This window comes from Esox lucius, chromosome 10 (assembly GCF_011004845.1).
Source record: "Esox lucius isolate fEsoLuc1 chromosome 10, fEsoLuc1.pri, whole genome shotgun sequence".
NCBI classification, from domain to species: Eukaryota; Metazoa; Chordata; class Actinopteri; order Esociformes; family Esocidae; genus Esox; species Esox lucius.
In genome coordinates this window covers 20,699,296-20,724,160 of record NC_047578.1, presented here as the reverse complement: position 1 = coordinate 20,724,160, position 24,865 = coordinate 20,699,296, and the positions used below count along the sequence as shown (strand labels likewise).

Here is a 24,865-nt window from a genome sequence, read left to right as displayed (position 1 = left end):
AATATTGCATTCCAAACAGACAAAGGAAATATCCTCAGTTCAATTTGGATTTAAGATGGTCAGTTATTATCCAATACAGTGTGCATATGTATGTCTTGTCTATCTAAAACTTTAATACTTTATCAATAGAAAGGCTATGCTCAAGTCTATGTTGTCTGTCGTTTATATGCCCATTTCTGGAACAAATGACATCAGTGTCCCCAATGGCCAATCTGAGTTCATCTCAATTACCTTAGAACAAGCCTCTAATGTCAACCTTGGTCTCCATGGAGGTTAGATAAGAACCAAACACACATTAATGAATGAAGATTTTGTAATATTCCAAACACTTCAAAGCATACTGAACATCTCTAGCATTTCATGTTTATTTTTGTATCCAACACCTGCTGTGAGAGCTTACACAATTAATGTTTTGTTTTTGGACTCTTTAAACTGGGCGTGCCATGCCACTGGAAAGAACAAAGGGATTGCGTTTTAGTATTAACTTGGTGTGTGTGTGTTTATGTGTGTGTTTATGTGCGTATGGTTTTCATTTTGCAACATTCTTATTTAGTTGGTTTTAAAATTGCACCCAGCTGTAATTCCTTTACAGTAAACTAAAATATCTATCTCTATACATAAAAGAACTCTTCAGATATATGCAATAACATTTAACATATTATTCTTCTAGATGCTATAATCTAGAGCAACATGGAATCAATGCATTCCAAGAGACATAAAATGTCAGCAAAATGCCGAAAACAAACAGTCAGCTCACCGACTGAGAGAGATAGAGAGAGATAGAGTGAGTGACTTATAGATAGATATATAGAAAGACAGGCAGGGGTAGACAATAGAGAGGGTTAGGGAAGAGGGCAGACAGCTCTAAAACTACCTGAGTGAAATGAGAGCTGTGGCGGGTAAAATGTGGATCCACAGAATGTCGTCAGAATGTCTACAGCCTTTCATGAGTCTCTTTCAAAATCTCTGTCTCTTTCTCTCTCTCGCTTTCTCTCAAACACACACGCACAAAGTAGAAATTAATATTTTGATCAGAGAAAAGAAAATGGCTTGAGTCGGCAAAGCCGATAAACAGATATGATCAGACAAACCACCTAAACAACACAGATGAAGCTGTTGAGTCCTGATCATGAACTTCCAGACCTATGGATCAGGAGCAGCTGTAACAGTGAGGCATTTGGACATCTACTATGATGACGTGAAGGTGTGGATGTGCATGGCACCTAACTCCACTCTAACTCACAGTACATTCCAAACATCGAGACGTAGATTCGACTCAGAGGTTGGTTTTAGGATGGTGAAGAAATCTGGAAATTCTTGGTAGAAGTAGAACTTGTGTCTCATAGCGGGGATACGCCGCGGTTTTGGCTTAGAGAATGACGTTGATGGGATTTGCTGATCGCCCGGCCAATTTTCAAGATCAAAGTGAATGTTCAGGCCGTAGGCCACGTGAGAGACATCTTTCATCATCTTGCAGTGGATGAGAGTCAACGACCTCTGATTAATTGGCCCTACATTCACCTAACCCTCTGAGACAGTAGAGTAACTACTGAGGAGTAATCCATTTAATGACTCCATAACAACCTAGAAGTACGTGCAGCGATGGAGGTTTTACAGAACTGCCATTGTCCTGGTCTCTTTAATTTATTGACATTTTGTTTTTCAAAGGAAACCCTTTTTTGTTGGTACGGGTGGAATTTCCTGAAGGGAAATTGCAAAACACCCTGCTAGAGGTACAGTGAGTCTAGATTCTGTCGAAGTGCAGGAAATGATAAGCTTTATGTTTCTCCCACCCAAAAAAACAACTAGACAAGATGTTCTTTTTCATCACTTCATCTTTTTCTTTGACCTGGACGAGCAAGAGGGGGGGGGGGTTGCTATGGCAACGGCTGTCAGGTAATCTTGTCCATTAACACTAAATAACAACGAATATAGAAAAATGAGAAAGGAAAGAGAGGAATGTTGGAGATGAGTTGAAGATTTAGACAAGGGAGAGAGTGAAAGAGAAACTTATTGAATGAGTGAGAGTAAGGATCTCCCAGCCTAAGCTGCACTGCTTAAGTTGTCTTTATGGAAGAAACGCAATTAACTCCCATCATCCAGTAAGGATCAGCGTTAATCAGTATTATATAGTCAGTCCCAATAGGTGGACAGAGAGATTTGAATGGAACTCATTCAGTGGAAAAAAATGCTTAAGCATTATTTATATCCAGAAGGATCTTCTACATCAAGTACCAAGTCCAAATCGTGCTTCATACCATACTTTCATCCTATTAAAATATACCCCAACAATAAATACTTGAAAGGTAAAATTTTTTCATAGCTTAAAAAACAGGAGAGGGTTGTCAAATTTGTTGGCTTTGGGGAGGATTCAGTGGTTGTTGTTTTTTTGCGATGTTTCTCAACTCCAGGCCTCGGGACCCAAAGAACTCCTGGTTTATATTCTAGTTTATATTCTAATCAGGGACAGATTCAGACCTGGGGTCACCTGGTAAAAACAGATAGTATAAGTAATGTGGCCCATTTGGACATTCATTTTATTCAGCGAACAATTCTCCCCACAATCTAACAATAATACTGTATAAAGGTCAAGATCTGCAGTAGCCTAACCAGAAATCATAAAATCATTTGAAAACGCAATATTTTCCAACAGGCATTAAATCCAGAAATAATAGTTGATAGGCAGTGGAGACGAATGGAGCAAATATGGAGCAAATATGAGCATGAATGAGAATGAAAGAAAACAGAAGACACAAGACAAGCCACTCAAAAGGCTTCCCTTCTGATCTAGTTTAGGGACAATACAATTATCCTCTACTACTACATTACTCGACAACACCGTAAAGCAGTACATAAAAATGACAATTTTAATATTGTCACAAAACTGGATAATTCCATTAATTGCATAAGGTTTGTGGCACAGTTGTGGCACAGTTGCAGGCCTGTTTGGTTATTTCTTCTTTTGATAGGGGGAATTGCTGTCAGTTGCAGATCTCTGAACAGGCCCCAAAATCCTATTCAAATACTGGATGTTCCATAAATACATAACAAAATTCTTACACAGGGCAGTGAGGCAGAAAAATAACCAGTTTGTCCTCAGAAGTGGCACCTTCAGATTGGCATCAACACTATCAGCAGATAGAACTGTCCAAAACATTCAGGTCTAGTGACCATCAACCCTACATATAGGAGACTCAGAAGGACATTCAGTGACAATACCATTAGGTTTTAATGAAAACATACTTTTTTAACAGCTACCGCAATTTACTTGAGGTACAAAGCGTTGGAATACTTGTGAAGTCATTGACTCAAATATAGAGGCCAGCCAGAAGATTGCAGGGAACCTGAAGTTATGAGATCAAATCTGATTTAAAGGAAATTTTCTATTGAACAATAATTTCTGTATCAATAAACATACTTAATGCAATCATGTACAGTAAGTCAAAGTGTGTTGCATGTCTGTAGAAAACAGTACATGTTTTCATTGGACTACTGAGCAATAGTTCTGTGGCTGTCCCTAAAATGGCAAAGACTAAGGGTTCTGAATAGATCAGTGGTTCACCAATCAGGACCTTGATGGGCCTGGCAACAGTACTGAGAGTGTGATTTGGCTGGGAGACATCCCTCAACATCAAATTGGTTGAGGGTTCAGAAGGGGATAGATAGACTTGTAAATATAGAATGTATACAGAATGTATAGCAGATTGCAGTCTGGTTCCTGAGCTATGAAAGATGTTTCAGGAAGTGTGGGTGGAGTGTGAGCTAAACCAAAGTATCTTTAGCCATAATAATTTTTTCATGTATGTCAGTTTGTCTACATATTACTGTGAGGAAATGCTAGCTCTATACTATTGTTAATGTATGTGGTTCTGAGGGAGCTTTCTGGCTTTATCTGAACACTGTAATCCAGGTTGCTACATGTCCAAACTAATCTCCAACCAGATTACCAGAATGGAGTGTGTGTGTGTTTTACGGACCCAAGAATGACACAAAGAGAGTGGGTGAGGGATGGGCAGACATATGTTGTTATCGAAAGAAAAAAAAAGAGAACGAAGGAATGTAGAAATCCAGAGAGGACAGGAAGGAGGGATGCTGTGAATGGAGCGTGAAAGGAACATTATTATGAGTCAGAGAATAGAGAGATACGAGGCCAGAAACAAAAAAGGGACGGGGGACTGTGACACATGGGATGGAGTGAAGAGAAGAGACGATGAACACAGGGTCAGTGGTTTCACAGCAATACTAGCGATCAATGGAAAGTGTTTACTGAGGAGCTAGTGGAGGGGATCTGTCTGTATTGGTGCATGTCCATGTTTTCCTTAACTAGTGGGGACTGGAGTGGAAAAAGGTAATTAGGTTTAAGGTAATAGTTACAGTTAGGATTAGGGGTTAGTGGATAGGTTCAAGGTGGGAGTTAGAAGTAAGGGTTAGGTTGTTGGGGTTAAGTTTAGGGTTTGGAGGTTAGGATTTTGAATGGGGAATAAAGTTTTGGTCACCTCAAGGGAAAATATTTGTATAATAATGTGTGTGTGGGTTTGTATGTGTGTGTTTGTGTGCGCATGTTTAATGTATCCAAATCAAATATCTGGGGACAAATCTTGGCGGAGACATCATGCATGATGTGAATATCTTCACCATTGGTCCACAGAGCACAGATACATCCTCCCAGAAGGGAACGACAGAACTGAAGGCACATGTTGTGCTGTTGCATAACGCCACTGTCTGATGAAAACCTCCAAAGAACTCTTTAAAAAATACAAGATTTTCCAGTTAACGAACACACCATTATTATATAACCGATTTATAAAACTTTTGGTTTGGAACCTGAATGCTGATTGGCTTGTAGCTGTGGTATAAGACATGAGGGGCTGTCGGATATGGTCAAAGTACCGCGGCTATGTGCATTACTCTGCAATGCGTTGTGCACAGAAAAAGCACTTTGCTGTGGTATACTAGTCACATAACACATCCCCTCATGCCTTATTGATGAAATATAACCTTCAGAAGCTATTTTGTATGAATGTTGTTGGTCTTAGAGTCATGTACATTTGGAATTAAATTGAGGGTAGTGTCTGCTGTCCATGTGGATTTTGTTTTCCCTCAGACAGCAACGATAAGCTTTCTTAAATATGTGAATGAGAGTTACTTACGGCACTCTTCAGGGTGAAGTGAGTCTTGATCAATCAGACGAAGCATGGGGAAAAATATACACCAACCAGGCTAATAAGATTTACCAGCCAGGACTTTATCAGATGTACCGACCAGGCCTTTATCAGATGTACCGACCAGGTCTTTATCAGATGTACCTGCCAGGCCTTTATCAGATGTACCGACCAGGCATTTATCAGATGTACCGGCCAGGCCTTTATCAGATGTACCGGCCAGGCCTTTATCAGATGTACCGGCCAGGCCTTTATCAGATGTACTGACCAGGCCTTTATCAGATGTACCAACCAGGCCTTTATCAGATGTACCGGCCAGGCCTTTAATAGATGTACCGGCCAGGCCTTTAATAGATGTACAGATCAGGTCTATTTCAGATGTACCAACCAGGCCTTTATCAGATGTACCGGCCAGGCCTTTAATAGATGTACAGATCAGGTCTATTTCAGATGTACCAACCAGGCCTTTATCAGATGTACCGGCCAGGCCTTTAATAGATGTACAGATCAGGACTTTTTCAGATGTACCAACCAGGCCTTTATCAGATGTACCGGCCAGGCCTTTATCAGATGTACCGGCCAGGCCTTTAATAGATGTACAGATCAGGTCTTTTTCAGATGTGTCGACTAACATCTCCAGACCGACAGTGTGTTTTTAATAATGCCCTATAGTGTGACTTGATGTTACACTCACAGTGTACAAACAGAACTAACAGATTGCAACACATTATTAAAATCCTCCCAAAAACAGATTTTTGTTTAGAAGTCGGCCTAATAACAAGTGATTTCATTTATTGTTTTAAGTTATTGTGAAATGGTCAAATATGCACTGTCTATGTTATTTTTTTTGGCATGAAAGGAACATCTTTTATCTTTAGTCAACAGGAGTTTACACATTGAAGGACCATATCACACTGGAATAATATATTATGTTACACTGGCTAGTACAATACTATTTGTCAGGGTATATTGTTTATGTTAGCAATTACTTATAATTAAGATGTGGGACGTTAACACTATCAAGGCTAGCAAGCTTTCTATGTTAAGCTAGAAGGATATACAAGAGAAGACAAGGGTTGATTGCTCACATAGCAAATGAGAATAAACTGTTTAATCAATAAACCAAACAAAATTGTCATTCCAGGCTATGAAATGGCAATATTTGTTCCCAAATAGCCATGTGTTTTCTTACTCCATGACTATGCATAGCATTACTTAGTTGATGGGAGTGAATACATCTAACAAGCATATCAAACTGGAAAATTATTGGATAATATACCCTATTTCCCAAGGTATATTTTTTCATTATAAATCCAAATATGATGGAGTTGTGTGAAGACAAATTATTTTCAAATTTGACTAAACACATCACATAATAACAAAATGATGTGTAATAATATATTACATGACATTACTGTGTCTGAAAGTATATAGTATATACACTGTTTTTAAATTATTTATTTAAATAATGAATTTGATTTATTTCACCTTTATTTTAACAGATGTGCCAAGAACCATATCTCCTTTACCGCGATGAACATGCCCAATCCCTGTAAGTTTAAGACAACACAATTAAACATAGTCCTCATTATAAACTATATACAACGGTTTAAAAGATGAATTCCACCAATAAATGACACCATATGTGACTGACATAGCTCTGATTGGCTGGTTTTAGAACCTCATGTTAATTCACTTCAGTCAAATATTCAGTTTTATTTCCCCGATGCAAAATGATATTTCCATAGGCTTACGTTACATTATGAAACGAAGTCATGAAACAACTTGGTCATTTGTCCAACCAAATAAACGTAGTCGAGCAGCTAGACAACTGCCAGCTCTGCTGGTGCATTTCCAGATTCTGAAAGATTGTGAAAGCAAACGGATCCTCCATGGTAAGGACTTGGTACCTCCATTGGTACAGACTGTACCGTACATTATATCAGTAAATTACGTATTTTTGCCTTAAATCAATTAGTCAATGTGGCGGTTTGGCAGTACTCCCTCGTTAACTGCCTTAGCTAGCTAACGTTTTCTAGCTAACTTAACTGTTGACAATTTTTGAGTTTTGGAAAAGGTAACTAGTTCACTTGGAAAATGCGGGTAGGGAAGCTGACATCAGGACTGGTAGCCAGTTAGTTAGATTTCTTATTTAAAACCTTTCAGCTTTCTTATGGCCAAGAGTGTATCATACATAGCTTGCTTTTTTAATACAATATTGCAATCTTGTTGTGGTGTAAATGTATCTTATTTGCACTTTCATTGTAAATTACTGAGTATACTGTATGTTTTTTTTGTTCTTCATAGACACCAATGATTGGCCAGACCTACAGACAGTAAGGTAAGTACTATAAGTCCAAAAACCTCTGATTAGGATACAAGAAACTGGGTAGGTTAGGGTAGTTCAAATACTTGGTTTCCAATGCATCTACATGGTGTTATGCAGGGATGGGCAGTATTTATGATACATGTATTTCAAATATGTATTTCAAATACAAAAGACAATATGGTCATTTCTATTTGACGAAAATTGCTTCATATTTTGTATCAAACTGCCTGACACATAATTTATTATTATATTCATGATTAATTATTCAAATATTCAAATTATTAATTACTTAGAAACTAGTTGCTATGAATAAAGGTGCCATTAGTTGTACTCTTATGAATGACTTGTTTGTCACTAAATTAGTGTACAATTATGAGTCATTAGCAAAATCCCAGGATTGTCTGTAATATTGGGGGGGTGGGGGGGGCAGTATTACAGTGTACCCACTTCTCCGGGCACCACTACATCACTGAGTATAGCTGGATCATTATTTGTTTCCTGTTTGCTAATATGATGGCAAATCAATTAGCATAGAGTTAGGAAACACTGCTAGCAAGTTACTTACCTAATTTGTGTGTTTTTATGTGAATTAACTAGCTACACCACAATATATTTGGTTGTTTACCCTACGGTCTCTTACTCATTGGGAAAACTGCAATGGATGGCGGGCTGGCAGAAATGTATTCAGCATTCAGTCTGAGGATTCCTTCAAAGCTTTGTGTGGGTGATGTAGACCCCTATGGAGCTTCCCTACTGTACATCTTTTGATAATTTTAAACACCCCAAACCCTCCTCTCTTTCTGAAAATTGTTGTTGTCAAGATCTACTCTGTGATGTATTGCTAGCTAAATATTTTTAAATATATATTTTATGTATATTATAATTATTTTAAGTGCAAGCACTTAATTTTTTTACATTTTTTTAATGAAAAGCGCCAAAGCTGATGATCTCAATTTTTGCCTGTGGGAACAACTTTCCTTATGACAAGCTGAAGTTCGGTTTACTAGAGTCTAACCCATTTCATTAATGATTGGGAACAACAGGGGTAGTAACTAAGGTGATATGAGAGTGCTGTTGTGAGCTTACGCTTTGATTTGATCTGCTAGGAGGTAACTTAACCTAGTCTGTAGTCACATTAATTCAGCCACCAGTCAAATCATGCTTAGCAAGGGTACCAGACTTATGCAGTTTAACAACACTACTTTTTCCTTGCCTTGTCAAAAGATGAATAGAAATCTTGCCCGCAGGCAAATATTATGCAGCACATAAATAGTTTATGTATATTTCATTAAATGTGTGGTTTGAGCCTTTAATGCTGATTGGCCTTATATCAGAAAAACTAGGGTATATCAGACCCTATACAATAGGTAAGAATTTGTTGGGCCGTTTACTCTACATATTACATTGGTAATCAGTTTACTATAGCAATAAGGCACTGCATGGGTTGTGATACATTACCATTATCCATGTACCACACCTCTTCAAGTCTCAATGCCTAAATATACATTAGGCTTTCAGTCGTAGTAGTTCTTTGTTTGAACGCTTCATGTGCGGGGGGAGGAAACGGATAGTGTTTCACTGTGCTTTTAAAGAGGTCACACAATCAATACTAGAAGGACTCAACATAACTAATAGGAAGATCCCATTCACACTGGATCAAACCGCCAGCCCTGGCTACCACAATGTGGTCTCTTTCTCTGATACTCACTTGCTCTCTCTCCATCTCTCCAACAACGCCTACTCACTAAGAAATGGTGGGTTAATCTAATGAACCATTCGCTGGGTTGAAGGTCACAGTTCATTCAATTGGTTTGTTTTGTTGTGGTGGTGGGGTTTTTAACCCAATGTTATGGGTCAACAGAAAAGGCCATGGACTGTTTGACTGTGATGCTGAACAGGGGTGACTTATGTCTGCAGTGATTTATTTTCTCTATTTTAGAGTCACCTTTTCCAGTAGACAGGTTGGAACCAGCATGCCAGAGTACCTCAGCCAGACGACCGAAAAGCCTGAACTTTGTGTACCTTTTTTCTTGGCAAAAGTTGTGTTGACTCTCATGCATTCACTATAGTGAATAGAGAGGCTCTGTAAAACAGACCCGTGCTTGGGCGCAGTTGACGTCAAATCCATTTTTGTCTTTGATATCAACATCCCCAAGCAATGTGCCAGTTCATAGAAACAGTCTGTTGTCTACCAGCTAGAACAGTCCCCTTTAGTTTTGTTTCTAAGAACATGAATTTTATGGAAACCTCTTAGGTGTTTCTACATCCCAGTCACACTCCTTCCTTTTAGTAACGAGTCGTCTGACTGTTTGCCCTTAATCCCTTTAAAGGCTTAAAACAAAGAGTGAGAATAAATGTTCAAAAGTACTTTCATTATTTAAAACTACAATAGCCAAGTGAAATTTTTTTTTTTTTTTTTTTTTTTTTTGAAATAACAGCATATGAAATTGGAAGCTAAAATATATGTGGAAATTTTATTGTCATTCAAATCAACTGTTTCAATGACCCACCTCATTAAAACTCAGCCGATAGACAGAAAGTTAAGTCAAGCACTGTAGATGTAGAGGTTCAAATGGTAGACATGTTAAAGGCATTTAAGTTCCTGAACTATTAGAAATTGCTCTTCAATACCTACTGTGAAAACGTTAACCAGAAAGTCTACAGGTGAGGAGCCACTTCATAACCCTGTTGAGCTCTTTCATCTCCTTGATGATCGTGGCATCTGTTGGTCCACATCTTTAGAAAACAACTCACCTCTGATTTGTTGCAATATAGCTATGATCCTGATCAGCAGGCCAATCTGGCCAATTAGATGCAGGTAATTACCTGGTGTGGATCAGCTTTGGTGGTTTTGCCCTCAGCTTCCAGCTGCAAAGATAGCAGATGTCGTGTACCTCTGGAATACATCCTCTGGTTGACTTTCTTACTACAAACTCTAAACCCCCTTTCATGTTTGTATTGATGCGTGAAGTAAGTAGACTTTATGACATAATGGTTTCACACCTGTTGTATTCAGATTTAATAACGCCATTTTATTACTTGATTATTAATTATACATACTGTGTGTAATATGACCATTGCAGATAACATTACTGCTGTTCCCAATTGATACTCTACTTGCCATTGAAATTGAAGGTTAGTGAGGTGCCTGTGGGAGTTTTCAAAGGACGGTAAGACCAGGGAGGCTGGCCAATTTATACTGCCAACTGGTCTTCTCTCGTCAACTAGCAGCACAGTCGAGGCTCCAACCTAGTACAGTAGTTGACCTGGCATTCTTTTAAGTCTTCCTAAATCTCTCCAACACTCAGTCTTTTATGTCCCCCTCCTTCCCTCCTTCCCTCCATAACCTTTTACTCTCCCCCTTACAATTTCTTCTTCTTTCTTCAAGTTGACTCTAGCTGAACCTTCCACTCAGCCACACAGCTGTGAAACGCTGCTTTTGAAGGTGCCAGGGAAGTAGTGGGAACCGCTTTTTTGGAAGTGCTTCTGTTCTAGCTAAATGATTTATGTAAATAATAAATTACATTTGAATGTGTGTGTACACCCCAGAATCTGTACTGTGCCTGGTCCCTCACTATCTCCTTTCTCTCTCATATTCCCTCTCACTGTCAGACAGCGCATTGACATGAAATACATTTTACATATAGTATGACATTTCTATTGTGCTTGATTCCATAGGAATCAATAGCTCTTTGAGACCAGGAAGTATGTTCAACCTTGTCTGCTCTGCGTCTGTGTTTGTGTATGTGTGTGTGAATTGGAGCGTCATTGAGAATATTGCTACTTTCATAATGGCTCAGCAATGCTAACCTCATAGCTATTTAGAAATAAAAACAACAAACACATCTCCACTGGCTGTCGGTCCCTTGTTGTGGTTGCTCTAAAAATAGCTTTCAATACTTAAATGGGCGCAGTGGGCAGCACTGTCTCTTTAAGGCGCAGTGGGCAGCTACAGCCAATCACAGAGGGTCTTCTGTGATGAGAGCTGTCCTTGGCAAAGACCTTGATGGAAAAGAGAAAGGCTGCATGTGTAAGAATGAAAGAGACAAGGAACCGAGTGATGAATGATGATGAATGAGGGAGTAAGGAGAACAATAGAGAGTGGAATGTATAGATAAAGATGCATAGGATCCATCCAGGAAGAGTGACATGTCTGTAGTTCCCTGTTTCTCTCCATCTCTCCTATCATTCCCTCCTCTTTTTATTTCCTCACCATTTTGATGTCTAAATTACCCACATTTTAGGATACAAAAATGCAAATTTCTTCAAGGAGAGAATTTACAAATGGGTTTGCAGAAAGGTTATTTGAAAAACTAGATTAACTAGAACTTGTTTATAAGTGGTTTTTAAGTTGCTCTGGCTTGTTTTAACTATTTCTTAAAAGTTAGGATTTCCTTAACATGTGAAACACATTTTGTTTAGTCTCAGTTCAGGGAATACTTTTTTAGAGTTAATTAATGCTAATTATGCATTTGTATGCAAAATAAGTTGGGAAATCCTAAACATATGAAAGCATATCAAGTGGGTTGGAACTCTCTTGCTTCATCGTTTTAAGAGATACTTTATTTGAATTAATGCACATTATGCAAATGTATGCACATTAAGATTGTTAGAAACAGTACATTTTGTTTAGAAATGTAAGTTTGTATTTTCTAATGGATCAATAGACGTTGTTTTAGGGTTAATATACATAGTAATTATACAAAAGTATGTAGCTGTTTGCAAATGTAGATTGCAAATGTAGTGACACAATAAATATTTTAATTTGTGATAGCCTAAACATATGAAACAAAGTTTGTTTGGTTTCTCCCGCTTGACCAGTTCAAAAAGTGCTTGGTTTTAGTGTTAATTAATGCAAATTATAGATTTGGTATGGGGTGTGAGAAAATGGGGTCCTCAGAAATCAAAAATCAAAAAAGCTAAAAAAGAAAGCTGGGATACTAGAACATTGACTGATTTTCAAGCCACAAATAGGTACAGTAAAAATCACAAAATATCAAGGCACTCTTCAGATAAAAAGAAAGAAAATAGCTGTATTTTCACAAGGACATAAAAATCATAGTCTTATCTTCTCTATTCTAAAAATGTAAGTATTTTATGGACCAAGGGACATATTTTGAGAACACATGGGATGACCTTCCATGGGAATAAACACCCATCTGTCAGTGTGAAGCCTCATTGGGGCAAAGAGGAGCACGTTGTTGAGTGAAACCTTGAGATAAACCGTGTCTTGTCACGTCTCCCCTGGGCTGACGGGGAAAACCAATGACTGGACATTTGTCTTGTGTAAGGGCATTATGTGTCTACCTGTCCGTCCCTTAGGGAAGTATGTCTTCCCAGGGTTTGACATTTGATGATGTTTATCTGTTTGTCTAATGTATTTAAGGCCTGAATGTCTTTCAATTAACTTACCTGTTATGTTTTGTCCTATTTCCTTTACGTTTGAGATTTTTCAATATTTCCTGAAACAGGGTTTGATTTTCTGAATTGTGAGTTAGTCAGTCATTCCATCCTCAATGGTGATAACCTCTCTGGTTGTATTGTGGTGATATTTGTCTCACTGCACAAACGCTTCTGGAATATTTCTGTCCTCCATTTAATCAGCAAAGACAATATCTGTGATCTTGAGACAACCTCCTATAGTTAGACAAAACATTGTACTTTGACCTATCAAGGGCTTCTGGAATATTTTAATCATGACACCATCTCCTGGTGCAAACCAGAAATAATCAGCCACCCACCCATCATTTGGGATACTGTCTTAAAAAGCCAATGCTGACTTTTGCCACATGGGGTGTTTAAAGAACATTTTCTGGTGAAATGAAAAACATACGACATACAAGCCCCATCAATTGAGTTCAAATCCAGGTTGCGGCATAACAACAACGGCCTTGCATGTGGTGGGGCTAATTTGCTCAGCACTGTCCAGAGGAAGTGGGGTTGGTGTTGGAAAAGCGTTGCAATGCTTTGATTGAAGAATTACATTGCAAACAGGTTTGCTTGAAATTCCTGTTTTGATGCTACTTCAACTAAAAACAGAGAATTTAAAACTCTAAAATGCCAATAATGACCCCAGCCATTGTCTTGGCTGCCAGCTTTCGATTCATTAACCTCAGTCGACAGGAGACTTAATGTCATACAGTTTAAAAACTGCTCATAGCTCATCAAGCAGCAGTTCCTGTACATTTTCCTTTGTCGTATTCCACCACTGAGCTGAAGAGATGTAAACTGCGTAAATGGTGCTTTTTTAGTAGATAATTTAAAAATCCTGGTTTGAGCTAGTCTGCATTTTTTAATCTGAATAGTTTTATTTGTTTTGAGAAAAATAATTGACAGAAATGGTAAGAAAAGCTATAAAAAAAGAGAAAGCCACAGGAAGGTGGTTGAAGGTTACCTCTGGCAACAGAATACCATAACAACCAGTTTGTCCTCAGAAGTGGCACCTTCAGACGGGCACCAACACTATTAGGAGATAGAACTGTCCAAAACATTAAAGTCTAGTGACCATCAACCCTGCACAAACAGGACTGTATTACAAGGTGAAGAAATATAATAAAACAGGCGTTTTTGGGGGGACAAGAAAGTGTCTAGATTTGAACAAATTCTAGTTGGACTACATGTGCACCAGAGGCAAAAGCTTAGACTTCCGGACCATTCCTTAGACTTCCGGACCATTTTCTGACACGAAAAGTGTAAATAATTTTTAGCCATCTTACATTTACCATAGATCCCCAAACTGGACTGAGAAACTACCTCAGTGGACAGAAAAGGGCACTCACAAGAAAAATAAATAGTTTATTGATTCCCAAAGGATGTTTCCATGAGATAAGGTTATAGATGTATACAGCCATTATTCAAGCCAACATTAGTTAACATCACAGTGTATTTTAACTCAGCATTATGGAAGACCATACTTCACCTCTGGCTCTTTAGCTGGATGGATTTAGCTAAGCAGGGAGATGGAAGACAAGCATCAGTCAATCACCTTGACAAGGCAGCAAAGCAATCAGTTTTTCTCTGCCAGCCCAGATAACTGCAGTTTTAATTATAACTGGATACGCAGGTTGGCTCCAGCACTCTTGAAACAATGGTTCCTCCTCACAGAATAAATATGGACGTGACATGAATCATGACAAAACCCCTCTGCCATCACACTGCACATTGTGTATAGTGAAGCTAGCAGAAATTTACGTTAATGGAAACGCACGTTCTTGCATCAGAGAATTATTGATCTTAATATATTCCCTGTTTCACCAAACAACTTGCATTTCAAATATTCATTGTTATTTTCTGATTGATTATCTGATGTGACTATGCTGATTCCCTTCTCCCTCCACTCTCTGCTGCCATCTGTGAATGAAAATCACAGCTAAAATGATTGAGGGGGAAAAAGAAAAGAGAGCGAATTTTAGCATCAACATGTAATTCCCTCTCTTATGTCATTGATTCTATAAATACACCTCCATTTGACACCCCCAACCCAGTGAGTACTTCCCTCTCGCCCAACATGCACTGAGCACAGAAGGTGGGGAGGCGACAAGGCTGGGGGGTTGCCTGGCACTCAGTTCAGGCGTGGTAACCCACTGGAACACAGGGATGGCACAGTTGTTGACAGCAGCCCCCCCCAAAAAAGGGTTTTGCTACCTTTGTGGGGACTATATGTAAATTTTAACATAAAGCTATCACAGCTTGAAATATTAGCTATATATGCAGTCTCTGCAAAAAAAAAATGTAATTAAATAAAATAACTTTTTTACTCACTGGAGCTAGCAAAATATCCTCACAATTTAGAGTTCCTTTTTTAGTTTTTTTTGTACTTTCTAGTGCAAGTAAAACAAGGTCACATGAACATAAACACGGATACTAACAAGATAAACTCCTCACAAAACATTCTACCATGGGCTGACAAAGACTGAAGGCTTTCAGGCTGAATGTTAGACTCAACATTACATAACTATTACTTAAGCATGTGCAGGATGGAACGAAATGGAAGCGGAAGCACATTTGAAACTGTTTGGAGTCTATTTATGTTTTCTGGAAGACAAAGCATGGTAGATGCGAAACAGCAGTTAAGGTAAGCGAGCAACAGGCAAAGTCATTTCATGGAGTGGTTGCATATAAGTTGCAAGTGGGTTTGTGGGCATGACATTAGTCTCACTGTCCTGTATCCCTCTCTCTCTCCATCATTCCTCTCTTTTTGCTTGCCCCTATTGTGGCTTAGGGAAGCTCTGTTCAGCCGACTAGTTGTGCCAAGGAATAAGTGAAAAATCATGCCTCCTTGAGTATTCACCATGACAAGTTGACAGCAGGCCCACCTCCGCTGTTGGTGGATAAGCAGAGCCACCAAGCACCCGGATTGGATGTTAGGGGGCCAGCCTGTTGCTGGGCTGTTTCCATGGAGATAGCTGTTTCGACATGTTGCTAGGGAAATGGAAGGAGGAAATGGTAGGAGAGAGATACAGAGAGATGGTAAGATTGTGATGCTGAAGAGAGAGGATGAAGAAAGTGTGGATTCCGGGATTCTGAGTTGATTTGTAGGCAGTTAAAATGTCTGACTGAGACCGTGTATTAAAAAGAAAATCCAATAAAAATTGTGTGGTGTTTCTATTTCCATCCTTTTTCTTCAGTTAGCAAGATTAATCTTTACAGTAGAAGTAAACCCCAAAAGGAGAAAAACAGTTTCCCTCTGTGTTGGCCATGTATCTGATGCTGTCTGGCCAGAAAGGGCACAACATTTTGCAGTTGGCATCGGACTTTTCTTGATACAATCTTTTAAAAATGAGCAGAGCTGATTTCTGGGTTATTCTGGCACAAGAAAACCCCCTTTCAAGAGAGGCTAGTGGATTTGGCTTCACACCAATCATATCACAACGAAATGAAATTGCACAGGGATGAATTCATAGCTTACTTGTGTACCTGGCCTGAAAGGATGCAAGTTAAAGTTCAACTGTGCTAATGTTAACGAGCTGGCTCTGCTCCAATGAAAAGAAGGTAGATAACCAGTTAAGTGTTTGGCCGGGTCACATAGGCAGCTTTTCTTGTGTTATGTCAGTCACTGAAGTATTCATGTCACATATCAATGCTTTGATTCATTACTTCAGAATACAAACTGGGCAAAGCAGGGCACATAACCTCCAGGGGGAATCACAGGATATTGGCTTTAAAGTTGCAAAATAAGCATATTGTCCTCCCCATGGCATAATGTGTATAAATGCAGGAAATAAAGCTGTATACATTTTACTTCTGGACAGTTATGCACGTGTTGTGTGTAGTACAACAGGAATCTCCAGCTCTAACACACTTGTTAAAAAGCATCTATCTGGACCTTCATAATTTATATCAGGTGTATATGTGCAGTTAAAAATAACTGCAGCCAATAGGAAACCTCTGATATGTGATGCAACCCATTTCAACATTCCTACCTTCTTCTTGCGTTTGTGTGCGTTATAGAGATAACGAAAGAGGCAAGAGAAATCCTATTGCACAAGCCATATTCCAACAGATTTAATTTAAGGTAGGCCAGTCTCAGTTTTCCACAGAACAGACTTACGTACAAGTACAACATGCTGGAACCAACTGCTTTCAGAAGAGCCCTCAGGGGGTTTGTCTGGAATCTTAACCCATGACCTCTAATAGGATAGAATCTCGGACATAATCCATAGGATTGTTGAAAACATAATAATCTTGAAATAAAGTTAATTTCATCCTGCTAAAAAAGGATGACTATTGTCATTTTGTAAAACATATTTTATGACACATTCACCCTATTAAAACATCACAGGTACAATAAACATTACAGCCCAGCAATAGGGGCAAAACAAAAATGATTAAATAATGGTTATGCAGAAGTCTGTGATTGGTTCGGTGGATTCACTTCCCTGTGGAGATTTTTTACAGTGTTGCAGTTAGATAAGTGAAGCAAGGAGGACCTGCTTTTACACCTCCCCCTGCCAGGTTTTATCAGAAGATAAAGGTTTTCTTTTCTGATGTCATGAGATGAATCTCAAAAGCTCTTATTTGATCTTCAGCAAAGCCCCGAACCCCAGCTAAAAGGGATTTTACAGAAGTGGGAGGAACAAGTCAAGCATGTCACCCAGCTTCCAGGAAATCCCCCTGACATCTGTCTGAAGCGCCTGAAGGAATAATTTATTGAAATAACAAAATGTAAATGGAATGTTTGACTAACTGGTTGGTTGTGATTCATTGGACAGTTAGCTAGTCAAAACTGTAAGAACGTAATTCCAACTGGCATGTTAACACAGCATTAGCTACATCAGTAAATGTAGTCCTTGCCTTTCACTCCATCAGTCAGTAATGTCAGAATATATGGTGGCAGATATCTTAGCAGTTGTAGCATCTGACCAGCAAACGAAAGGTTGCTAGGTAAAACATTTTTTGATTTTGTCTTTGAGCAAGCCAGATAACCCTTGGGTTATTTTGTTTTCATAAAGATGACACTATTTCATATATCTTGTCACAGTCTCTTCATCCCACTCATAACAGTCTACTACGCTTTCCACATTGTAATGAGAATACCTCTCAGGTGTGCTTAAGAGGACCTTGTTGAAAACACCCCATGCCCTTATAATGTGTAGGACCTTCAGTGATTTTCATACACACTTTTACAGAATGAGGTATGAAATACTTTTTCTTATCAGTCACCTCTTCCTCTAACAAACACACAAAACCCTGGCTGATTCCTGCAACTCACGGTTCCCTCTGGTGGCCTTTCTAGGTAAAACGATCTGGAATTCAGCATGCTGGATGGGGGAGACAACACAGAATGTTATCATTACAATTACGAGGGGAACACCATCAAGTGGCCTTTCGTAAAAACACAAAGGGACAGTGGAGAAAAAAATGACATGTGCATGTTTCCTTAGCTTGAAAGTTATAGATATAGGAATAAAATAACATTTATCAATGTCTTCGTTTTAGAATGTTCTAAATTTCATGCTTAATATATTGGATACTTGGAAGTCATTTGGTGTTATGCACAGGAGCTATTTCACCAATTTGGCTTTAGCCTCAGATGCTTCTGTAACTTTCATCTCCCCGGTTTTTGCAACCCGTGTGCTGATTTGTATTCCAGGGACGCGACCCGCTCTCAGGTGTGGATAAGAGAGCTGTTCAGAAAGACCGACGTACAATGAATCTTCACACACTGCAAGAAAACATGCCTTGTCGACCATATTCTTCAATTGCAGATCAGAGCCGATGCACCCACTCACCATAAGTCTTGATTTTCGGTGAGTGGGTGTCCAAGTGAACCGGCAAGTCTGGCATCCATGGCCTGGGGATTGAAACCAACGGGCCTAGCCCCTGAGAAGTCCAACCTGATTGCTCCGTGGCAAAACGGAGCGCTCTGGGGGACATCCAAATGTTTTCTACAGGAGCTTTTGTAGCATGCAGGACTGCTATTACAGACTGTCAAGTGAAGAGTGACGGCAGCTCTCAAGGGGCACATCCCGGCATGTGTCGCCTCAGGCAGTTTGGAAACCTAACTTTCCCATTCAGGGAATTACCTTTAATTCCGGATGCTCTGCGTAAGGCCCACTTTGAAGCATCGGACCCTGTGGATTTCAGGATCCTTTTATACAAAACAATCTCTGTGCATTGTCAGTGTCAGCTCACCCCTCCCGTGCTGAATTTGCCGCTGGCGTTTCTGAAGTGATACTGCTCCCCGCAGATCTCATAACAAAGATAATGACCATATCACACATGTATTTCCCTTTTCAGCTATTTTCCTTCTCACCAATATGTGTTTGCGACACATGGGGGTTACTACCTGCACTGTGTCACCACTTCTATTCTGTTTCTGTGATTGAATTAGAGTTAGACAGCGCCTCTAGTCATCACCACCGCACAGAACTGTTATGCTTGTAAGTTACATGCCTATGATTACTATTTACGCAACAGTATCCCTATCAACAGCAGAAACAGAGGCAGGACATGTACCAGAGGCTGACATGATACTTTTAATAGCATCGGTGAGCCTATCATCCCTATGTGAGATGACAGAATGTTTAGTGTTTCATGATTACTACCCACATCATTATTAAGGAGAAGCAGAAAAATTGAATGCCACTGCAACCACCAAGACAAATAAAAGCATAACAGCTACAGTACTATCCCAAGACATTAGAAAGAGGTGGTGCGGTCCCAACCCGTTTGTCTATTGCACCATGATATAGAGATGGTATACCAGTAGTCATATAATAATACAAATAAAATCAGTTTTAGATTCAAATAGTTTTCAGACAACGTTGGATGAGTCATATTTGTCTTATTTCATTTGTCTGAATTGGAAACTTTCCAGGAGAGGCCAGCCAATTCTGACAGCCAAATTAGATTTTTCACTTTGACGCCGCAGCAATTGAAAGTCTGTTATTTGCACAGCCACAAACAAACAAAACAATGTGACGTATTCATCACCCCAACATGGTATAAGTCAAGTAAATTTTTCATCTTTTATTTTTCTCCTCAGATGTCAACACTCAAAATCAATCAACAGAGTATAGGGCCTTAGTAACAGATATTTGGTGACTGTTTATAAAAAGTACTGACATACTGTTGTTCGAGCGATCTGTCCATACTACTGTATTTTCCTCCCTGGTGTTTACAGTTCAAGAAAAGTTCATGGAATGGAACCAGCTCCTGTGCTGGGAGAACAGAGGTGTTTCTTAATCGCCGGGAGGCTGGATGGGACTTCTACTTGGACTTGAGCGATACTAACATTAATTGTAGAAAGATTGCATAAAACAGAAATCAGTATGGAGAGAGAAGTGAAGGAAGAACCATATAAATGACTAATTGCTCAGGAAAGTATTCTGCTCTTCAGATGCATACATTTTATTTAAGATAGATGGATAAGCTGAGTGTTTACTTTGGACTAATGAATTCCAGTGTAAAGGCAACGAGAGTCTTCTGCAGGACTGTGGCCTGACAGATGAAACAAAAAATTCTTACATGATAAAGCTGTTGAACTTATTCAATTTGTTTATCTCCTACTCCCCAGCTAACTCTCACACTGAAGCAGGTTTAAACCTAATCAGCTCACGCCTCAGTTTATTAGCCTTTGGGTGATAAATAAATAACACAAGAGTTCTTCTGTTTTGTTGGTGAGAAAAAAGAAATGTAAAAGTATGTGCTCTTTCTCCAGAGCCTGATGATGTGAGGCTGGTGGGAGGAGACAGTCGCTGTGCTAGTAGACTGGAGTGGAACCGAGAGTGAGCTGGGAATATATGGCCAGTGGGCAATGGAAGTACATTGAAGAATGTAGCTGATGTAGCGTGTAGACTGCTGGGTTGTGCCTCTGTAGCTGATGTAGCGTGCAGACTGCTGGGATGTGCCTCTAACTGATGTAGCGTGTAGACAGTTGGGATGTGCCTATGTTGCTGCATCCCAACTTGGAACCCAAACTAAAGGATTTTATTTTTTACTGTGATGGATCTGAGCCTGCCCCTCAGGAGTGTGCAAGAGAACATGCAGAAATAATGTCTTAAATACAGATTATTTACTGTGGACTTCAATCTTTTCAACTCACTGCACTTCTCCGCTTTTTTGAGCTTATATGGATGCTTTGCAAATGGTAGATACAGTGAATAGTATTTGTAATAATTTCAGTGGCTATTGGATTTTAATGCCATTTCTCACAAAAGTGAGTACACCCCTCACATTTTTGCAAATATTTGATTATACACTCACCTAAAGGCTTATTAGGAACACCATACTAATACTGTGTTTGACCTCCTTTCGCCTTCAGAACTGCCTTAATTCTACGTGGCATTGATTCAACAAGGTGCTGAAAGCTTTCTTTAGAAATGTTGGCCCATATTGATAGGATAGCATCTTGCAGTTGATGGAGATTTGTGGGATGCACATCCAGGGCACGAAGCTCCCATTCCACCACATCCCAAAGATGCTCTATTGGGTTGAGATCTGGTAACTGTGGGGGCCATTTCAGTACAGTGAACTCATTGTCATGTTCAAGAAACCAATTTGAAATTATTTGAGCTTTGTGACATGGTGCATTATCCTGCTGGAAGTAGCCATCAGAGGATGGGTACATGGTGGTCATAAAGGGATGGACATGGTCAGAAACAATGCTCAGGTAGGCCGTGGCATTTAAACGATGCCCAATTGGCACTAAGGGGCCTAAAGTGTGCCAAGAAAACATCCCCCACACCATTACACCACCACCAGCCTGCACAGTGGTAACAAGGCATGATGGATCCATGTTCTCATTCTATTTACGCAAAATTCTGACTCTACCATCTGAATGTCTCAATAGAAATCGAGACTCATCAGACCAGGCAACATTCTTCCAGTCTTCAACTGTCCAATTTTGGTGAGCTCGTGCAAATTGTAGCCTCTTTTTCCTATTTGTAGTGGAGATGAGTGGTACCCGGTGGGGTCTTCTGCTGTTGTAGCCCATTTCCCTCAAGGTTGTGCGTGTTGTGGCTTCACAAATGCTTTGCTGCATACCTCGGTTGTAACGAGTGGTTATTTCAGTCAAAGTTGCTCTTCTATCAGCTTGAATCAATTCTCCTCTGACCTCTAGCATCAATAAGGCATTTTCGCACACAGGACTGCCGCATACTGGATGTTTTTCCCTTTTCACATCATTCTTTGTAAACCCTAGAAATGGTTGTGCGTGAAAATCCCAGTAACTGAACAGATTGTGAAATACTCAGACCGGCCCGTCTGGCACCAACAACCATGCCACACTCAAAATGCCATACTTTCCCATTCTTTCCCATTCTGACATTCAGTTTGGAGTTCAGGAGATTGTCTTGACCAGGACCACACCCCTAAATGCACTGAAGCAACTGCCATGTGATTGGTTGATTAGATAATTGCATTAAGGAGAAATTGAACAGATGTTCCTAATAATAATCCTTTAGGTGAGTGTATCTGTTCATTTGACAACACTGAAGAAATGACACTTTGTCAATGTAAAGTAGTGAGTGTACAGCTTGTATAACAATGTAAATTTACTATCCCCTCAAAATAACTCGACACACAACCATTAATGTCTAAACTGCTGGCATCAAAAATGAGTACACTCCTAAGTGAAAATGTCCAAATTGGGCCCAAAGTGTCCAGCACTGCCTTAACCCTCTTGGGCATGGAGTTCACAAGAGCTTCACAGGTTGCCACTGCAGTCCTCTTCCACTCGTCCATGGCGACATCACAGAGCTGGTGGATGTTAGAGACCTTGTTCTCCTCCACCTTCCATTTGAGGATGCCCCACAGATGCTCAATAGGGTTTAGATCTGGAGACATGCTTGGCCAGTCCATCACCTTTACCCTCAGCTTCTTTAGCAAGGCAGTGGTCGTCTTGGAGGTGTGTTTGGGGTCGTTATCATGTTGGAATACTGCCCTGCGGCCCAGTCTTTGAAGGGTGGGGATCATGCTCTGCTTCAGTATGTCACAGTACATGTTGGCATTCATGGTTCCCTCAATGAACTGTAGCTCCCCAGTGCCAGCAGCACTCATGCAGCCCCAGACCATGACACTCCCACCACCATGCTTGACTGTAGGCAAGAGACACTTGTCTTTGTACTCCTCACCTGGTTGCCGTCTCACATGCTTGACACCATCTGAACCAAATACGTTCATCTTGGTCTCATCAGACCACAGGACATGGTTCCAGTAATCCATGTCCTTAGTCTGCTTGTCTTCAGCAAACTGTTTGCAGATTTTCTTGTGCAACATCTTTAGAAGAGGCTTCGTTCTGGGACGACAGCCATGCAGACAAATTTTATGCAGTGTGCGGCGTATGGTTTGAGCACTGACAGGCTGACCCCTCACCCCTTCAACCTCTGTAGAAATGCTGGCAGCACTCATACGTCTATTTCCCAAAGACAACCTCTGGATATGACACTGAGCATGTGCACTCGATTTTTTTGGTCACCATGGTGAGGCCTGTTCTGAGTGGAACCTTTCCTGTTAAACCGCTGTATCGTCTTGGCCACAGGGCTGCAGATAAGTTTCAGAGCCTTGGCAATCGTCTTATAGCCTAGGCCATCTTTATGCAGAGCAACAATTCTTTTTTTCAGACCCTCAGAGGGAGTGTGAGAGTGATAACACCAAATTTAACACACCTGCTCCCCATTCCCACCTGAGACCTTGTAACACTAACGAGTCACATGACACCAGGGACGGAAAATGGCTAATTGGGCCCAATTTTGACATTTTCACTTAGGGGTGTACTCACTTTTGTTGCCAGTGGTTTAGACATTAATGTGTGTTGAGTTATTTTGAGGGGTCAGCAAATTGAAACTATTATACAAGGTGTACACTAACTACTTTACATTGTAGCAAAGTGTCATTTCTTCAGTTTTGTCACATGAAAAGATATAATCAAATATTTGCAAACATAAGAGGGGTGTACCCACTTTTGTGAGATACTGTAGGTCAATAACAGATGTAGTTGAGGCTAAAAAACACATTCTGTGCGTATGTATATTTTTATACTTTGTTACAGATCTCCTGCTTGAACCTGATATCTCTCTTTCTGTCTCAAAGGACAGAGTCTCCGGAGACCACCAGGATTCTCTAGAGGTATTCAGGAGACACAGCTTCACCATCCCCTGCTCCTCTCAGCCACAGTACCCGTGAGGCTCCTTCCTCCTCGTGTTTTCCGAATCCCGACACAACCCAGATCCAGACTCAGCCAGCTGTCATTCACTCTGCTGCCTTCCAGTTCCGGCTGCAGATGACTACCAATAACTTAATTACATCTGTGTTTATGAGATCTCTGTTTTTCTCTCATAACTTCTCCTGTGAGAGTGCCATCCTTTCACTCTCCCTCACTGTCAAGTGAACACCAAGTACACATAGAATTTTGATGAATGTTCTTTCCTTGGGTCGATCTGATGAATAAAAATCTCTTATTAAATGTGTTTCTGTTGCTGCCTCTCCCTCTTCACTGACAGCTTTCATCATCTGACTTGTAGTAGTGCTTCTGATGTTAGTGACAGCCACCATTGCCACCTATCTGTGCCTAAAGGTAAATACAATAAAAGTCAGGTTAACCTAAAATATATTATAGAAGGTGTGTTTTGGTTTAATTGCTGAATCAATCAGTTGTCTCTATATATGTTCAACAACAAATGGAGTGTATTGTTCATGGGATTTTTATATGATACAGTCTTAATGCTGTGTTTTCGTAGGCCAACAGGAAGCAGTAAGTGGAAGGGATAAACATAGACATAGTTTCTCTGAAGCCCAGAGCTGGAGCAAACCCAAGAAAGGAGAGAGCATGCCAGGAAACTGAGCAGTGAAGGTGACCCTAGCAATGTTGATTTTAGCACCATTATTTAATGTTTATATATATTTTTTTGTGTTGTGAATTGGCTTGAACTCC

The 24,865-nt window shown here is 39.9% G+C and overlaps 1 long non-coding RNA gene across 2 annotated transcripts; it reads left to right on the top strand.

Annotated features, from left to right (window-relative positions):
• The first annotated feature begins 4,078 nt into the window (after nucleotides 1-4,078).
• On the top strand, nucleotides 4,079-24,497 carry LOC105028599. 2 transcript variants are annotated; one of them, XR_001198336.4, is made up of 4 exons: nucleotides 4,079-4,221; nucleotides 6,665-6,714; nucleotides 7,470-7,503; nucleotides 24,025-24,497. It is a non-coding gene; the product is annotated as an uncharacterized LOC105028599 (long non-coding RNA). The 2 variants fall into 2 exon arrangements; XR_829403.5 differs by lacking the exons at nucleotides 4,079-4,221; nucleotides 6,665-6,714 and adding an exon at nucleotides 6,881-7,057.
• Nucleotides 24,498-24,865: the final 368 nt, after the last annotated feature.